At 42.1% G+C, this 6,298-nt stretch overlaps 1 pseudogene across 1 annotated transcript; it reads left to right on the top strand.

Annotated features, from left to right (window-relative positions):
• Window positions 1-449: 449 nt before the first annotated feature.
• Window positions 450-1,858, top strand: LOC308627486 (pyruvate dehydrogenase E1 component subunit alpha, somatic form, mitochondrial-like; annotated as a pseudogene). The gene has a single exon. The product of its transcript is annotated as a pyruvate dehydrogenase E1 component subunit alpha, somatic form, mitochondrial-like (transcript).
• Window positions 1,859-6,298: the final 4,440 nt, after the last annotated feature.

Raw genomic sequence — 6,298 nt, forward strand, 5'->3', positions numbered from 1 at the left:
CCTTTACTCTTTCCATTTTCTCCATTATTTACATACATAAGTTTTATGCTATAACTTGCTAGGCTAGTTCTTATTTTAAAGGGCATTTCTATTTGAGTCAACTCTTTTTTAAAGAAAGCTGTGATAAATAAAGTGGAGACAATCTATAATTTTAATTTGAACCCATATACTTTAATATTTTTCATGAACTACACATTATTGTCTTCCCTTGGGTTCTTTGTATACCTTGGGAATATACTTGGAATCTAGCATTTTGTCGTTGTTCACACTGAAGACCCTCAAGTTCCAGGATCTCTATATGAATCCTAAACTAATTTTCTTTAAATAATATATTCTTTGCACTGCGCCATATATATCTGCCCTATTGTCTCTGTGTGTTCTAGAATAATAAGCCTGCATTCCCCTGGTTGGCCCGCGGTCCGGCGAGGCTTATGACGTCTCCGTCGCGTCGTGCTGGCGTGAGTGGTAGCGTCCGCTCCGGGAGCCTGAAGGAGACTTGGAGGCACCTGGGCCGCGCTGCTTGGGTCGTAGGGAGCCGCCGCTGCCGCCACTGCCTGCACTCCATGAGGAAGATGCTCGCCGCCATCTCCCGCGTGTTGTCGGGCGTCGCCCAGAAGCCGGCAAGCAGAGTGCTGGTGGCATCCCGTAATTTTGCAAATGATGCTACATTTGAAATTAAGAAATGTGATCTTCACCGGCTGGAAGAGGGCCCTCCTGTCACTACGGTGCTCACCAGGGAGGATGGGCTCAAATACTACAGAATGATGCAGACTGTTCGTCGAATGGAGTTAAAAGCAGATCAGCTATATAAACAGAAAATTATTCGTGGTTTCTGTCACTTGTGTGATGGTCAGGAAGCTTGTGTGGGCCTGGAGGCTGGCATAAACCCCACAGACCATCTGATCACAGCGTATCGGGCTCATGGCTTTACGTTTACTCGTGGGCTTTCTGTCCGAGCAATTCTCGCAGAGCTTACAGGACGAAGAGGAGGTTGTGCTGAAGGAAAAGGAGGATCAATGCATATGTACGCCAAGAACTTCTACGGGGGCAATGGCATCGTGGGAGCTCAGGTGCCCCTGGGAGCTGGGATTGCTCTGGCCTGTAAGTATAACGGAAAAGATGAAATCTGTTTGACTTTGTATGGTGATGGCGCTGCTAATCAGGGGCAGATATTCGAAGCTTACAATATGGCGGCTTTGTGGAAATTGCCTTGTATTTTCATCTGTGAGAATAACCGCTATGGGATGGGAACATCTGTGGAGAGAGCAGCAGCCAGCACTGATTACTACAAGAGAGGCGACTTCATTCCTGGGCTGAGGGTAGATGGAATGGATATCCTGTGTGTCCGGGAGGCCACAAGATTTGCAGCTGCCTACTGTAGATCTGGAAAGGGGCCCATACTGATGGAGCTGCAGACTTAGCGTTACCATGGACACAGCATGAGTGATCCTGGAGTCAGTTACCGTACACGAGAAGAAATTCAGGAAGTTAGAAGTAAGAGTGACCCCATCATGCTTCTCAAGGACAGGATGGTGAACAGCAATCTTGCCAGTGTTGAAGAACTAAAGGAAATTGATGTTGAAGTGAGGAAAGAAATTGAGGATGCTGCCCAGTTTGCTACAGCTGATCCTGAAGCACCTTTGGAAGAACTCGGCGATCACATCTACTGCAGCGATCCGCCTCTTGAAGTCCGGGGTGCAAACCAGTGGATCAAGTTTAAGTCCATCAGCTAATGCGAGGTGGTTACACCTTCAGTGGGCTATTCGGCAGCAACTGTTAAGGAATGCTTTGGGTTCTCAACTGTGTTAAGGAGGAAGAAAACCCATAGAAAGCAAGTGAGGATTTAGATAGATAGATAGTGTAACTGCATGTGGTTTGTACAGTGTTGCATTAAAAGATATAATGTCTTTGAATGTTATAGCTTAAGGATATAGTATGGATCTTATAAAGGTTATTTAGTTACATAGGTTGAAAATAGGTAATAAGAGTTTGCTTAACCCTCCTTCAAATTACTTCTTTAAAATAGTTCTATTTGGTTTAGTTGTATACTAGTTTAACAAATACTTTCTTAGTTACTACAAGGAAAACAATTCCTTATATGCCTGTCCAACTCTGCCACCTTTTTGTGGGGCGAGATCATGGTCCTGTCCCTCCCAGTGCCCAGCAGCTTACCTGGTGTACCCTAGCGTGCACACACGCCCCCATTCGTGTGCATGTCGGTGCTGAAGCCTGTTCACACTGAACCATCATTTCTCTCCTTAATAAAACACAATATTTATTATAACCAGGCAGGGGTGGAAGGACAATTCGATTTTTAGATAAGATGACTTCATTTTAAAGCCAAATAACTTAGTTTTCTCCATTTATACATTCAGTATAAATATGAAGCTATTTTCTTAATAGTTTTCTATTTACATTCATATCAAACATTAAATACAAGGCATATTCTTATCAATTTTATCTTTTTATTTTTCTTATTGGTTTCTGCTTTGTAACGGAGTGGGTCAGTCATGCATGCACATCTGTTCCCCCGTCCCTTCCCTCTTGCGTCTCCTTCCCTCCCACCCTCCCTATCCCACCCCTCCAGGTGGTCACGGAGCACCGAGCTGATCTCCCTGTGCTATGCGGCTGCTTCCCACTGTCTATCTGCCTTGCGTTTGGTGCTGTGTGTATGTCCATGCCTCTCTTTCGCTTTGTCGTAGCTTGCCCTTCCCGTGTCCTCGGGTCCATTCTCAAGTAGGTCTGTGTCTTTGTTCCTGTTTTACCCCTAGGTTCTTCATGACATTTTTTTTCTTGAATTCCATGTGTATGTGTTGGCGTGCGGCGTTTGTCTTTCTCTTTCTGAGTTGCTTCGCTCTGTGTGACGGACTCTGGGTCTGTCCACCTCATTGCAGATGGCTCGGTTTCGTTTCTTTTTATGGCTGAGTGGTGTTCCGTTGTACGTATGTGCCGCATCTTCTTTGTCCATTCGTCCGATGATGGACGCTTCGGTGGTTTCCATCTCCGGGCTATTGTGAGTGGAACTGCGATGAACATTTTGGTACATGTCTCTTTTTGAATTATGGTTTTCTCAGCAATTTTATCTTTTTTGAATTTTAAGTGCAATTCCAGTTAATAGTAATGTATGGAATGTATAATCTAAAACAGTGATTCCCAGCCTTTTTGTTACTTTCAACACCTGTTGTTTCACCTTTCCAGCAAATATTTTTCCATTGAAGTAAATTAAAATTCATTTTTAAGGGCTTCCCTGGTGGCGCAATGGTTGAGAGTCCGCCTGCCGATGCAGGGGACACGGGTTCATGCCCCGGTCCAGGAAGATCCCACATGCCACGGAGCGGCTGGGCCTGTGAGCCATGGCCACGGAGCCTGTGCTCCGCAACGGGAGAGGCCACAATGGTGAGAGGCCCGCGTACCGCCAAAAAAAAAAAAATTCATTTTTAAGGATTCCCTAATACTCTGGGATGTCAAGACCAGGTTTTACAATCACTGTTTTCACAATACATACAAGTTCTACTCACCTTGAAAACATGTTGGTAAATAAAAGGTTAAATTTTTTTCCATAATTCTTCAAAACTTCAAGATCTTAAATTGTTCATTGAACAAGTGGTGTTTTCCTTGTGTAAGTGCAGCAGCGCTCGTGTGTATGTTGTCAGCTCTTTGCTCCCTCTGTCCCCTGGCTTAGCTGATGGATTAAGCCTCATCTTGGGTTGCCGGGGCCCCCTGAGCCTGTCTTCTGTACTGGGAGACTGCAGTCCAGAGCCTGTAGAGGAGACCAGCACTATGAAACAAACAGGAGTCTTCTTTAGAGAGTCGTAAGAGAAGACAACTTCAAAGCAACATGGCAGAATACTTCTTTAGGAGCCCTTATGGCAAAAGCTATAGTATATCCTTCCAGACTTGTCTAGATTTGCTGTCTAGTCTTAAAAATGCAGTCCCTAACTTGAAAACAACTAAAATAGGAATATGTTCTCTTCACATATGGAGGTGACATGTGTGCCTTAGCAGGAGTGGGACATGGCCTGAGAGGGATTGTACAGGAGTGTTGCTGCATCTGTGCAGAGCAGGCTATTTAAGATGACATGGGGATGAGAAGGCAGGGTGCACGTTAAAGAAAGAAGGGTTTGGGTGTAGCCCACTGGCATCTCATGACTCTCTCTTCACTCCACTCCCAGCCAGGCCTGTCTCTTGACTTTTCCTACTGGGCTTTTAGCTTCTGCCCCCTCTCAGCTTTTCCCCAACTTTAACCTTGAAAAACTTCGGAGTTTGGAGTGAGGTTGGTAGTTTTTTTTCTGACTGAGCCATAGAAAAGGGAGTTAACGTTAATGAAGGGGGGAAAGTTACCAGCACTTTGTTTTCTACTGCTTTACTTAAAAGCCTAATTACACCAAAAAAGTCATTTTCTGTTCCACAAAGTGTTTTGAGGCTATTCTTACCGTAGTCTGAGGTACCTTAGGTCTTCCTTAGTGATATCATTAAGAATATCAGAAAGTGTATAACCTTCTTCAAGAATCTGAAACAAAGATCAAATACATTAAGAGCTAAGCAGCTCTGTAATGATAGCACAGGAATGGTGTGTTTGGTTGTAAGTTTACCTTTTCAATTGTTTTCGTATCTGCTCCTTGCAGTTGCAACCAGTCGACAAGCTCTTTATCTGTTCTCTGCCCATAAGACCAAGGAGGGGACGCTGAGTTCTCTGTATTCTCTGTAATGATTAGAAATTTATGTTGTATACTGATGTGTAACAGCAAAACTCTTCAAGTAACAAGTTGGATGAAATAAAGTATTCCAGAATGTGATGTGAAAAAAAAAAAATAGAAGCCTGCATTCCCATTCAACAGATGGCAACGCCAATTAGGGCATGATTGTAATATGTAGGAAGAAGTTGTAGAAACATATCAAAGTCAACTGACATTGCTGTGGTAGAATTCAAAATGGCACCTGCAATGCATAAAAAGTCAATCGTGGGAAGGGAAGACACTTAGGAGAAGTTTGGAGGAATAGGGATTATTACCAGTGCTATACATCTTTTTGAACCCCACATGGTTAGAAGTTAGTTAGTTATGAAAGACTTGGTTGGGATAACAGAAGCAAGAAAATATTTGCCTGCTCATCATTTACCATAGTTTTAGTAAGTACACAATTATGGAGTGGAAAGGAATATTGCTGTGGTAGGAATAAAGAAAGAGCAAAAAGGCATATCTCAGAGTGTCAAATATTGAGTATTTTTGTTTTTTGTTTCGGCTCCACCTTCTCACCTAGGTCAAATCCAAAAGGTTCTGTGCTCTTGGGTGTGGGAAGTAACTGTGTTATTCGATTTGAGTGTTCACATTACTGACAACAGATTATTCATTCACAACAACAGTTGATCTCTTATGAAAAGAAGACAGCTGGTGTCTATATTTCTGATGAGGATAAAAGGCAGAGGGGTACACAGTAATCATGGGTTATGAAATATTCACATTGTTGGAGACTCCTGCAGTCATTGCACGTTTAGAAACAATTAAAATGATTGTCACCTTGGAGTCCCAGTGGTCTGTCATTGCAGCCAGCTATTCTAGCATCAAATGTAGCCTCTAACAGCTGCTTCTCAGGAACCATAAAAAAAAAAGAAAAAAAGACACACAATAGATACTCTTTATGACTTTTCAATGACAATTCAGGGTTTTTCACTTACTGAGTAATGTTTTTTCACTCAAATATGTAAATATTTGCAAATAACATCTGATGACTATATCTCACTTTTAGTATAGAGTCATAATAAATACAATTTTAAAAAGAATATTTCATTTGGTGTTTTCATATAAAAAGTACTCCGGGGTAAAAGGCTATAAAATTCCTTGGTTCCCTGATGTTTTTTTTTTTTTTTCTTGATGCTGTTAATTCTTAGTTTTTATTGAGTCTGTTTTCCCTATAGCACATAATTAGCATGTTTAAAAAACTTTGTACCTTTTAGACAACATCAGATTAAAGGACATAAATAAATATAGGTTGAGATACACAGGTGTTTTTCTGATTCAATTAGTGCTTCTTTATTCTAAACTCTTCCTTGACTTGCAGTCTCTTTCCTAACTCAGAAGATGAAAATAAACAGTCATTTGGCTATTAGAGGAGCCCATAGGGGGCTCATTAGCCGGGTTCTAACTGGGTTCTTTTCCAAATCTGTCACTCAGGATTGAAGGTGAATCTGACGCCATCAACAAATGAGTGCGCAGGGGGCTGTGAAGTGGAATGACTGAAAGCACCTCAGAGAAATAGGGGGAATTAGATGAATTTAGGACAAATGAAATGCACTTTTAAT

Source organism: Mesoplodon bidens (assembly GCF_964165515.1).
Source record: "Mesoplodon bidens genome assembly, chromosome: 14".
Lineage (NCBI taxonomy): Eukaryota > Metazoa > Chordata > Mammalia > Artiodactyla > Ziphiidae > Mesoplodon > Mesoplodon bidens.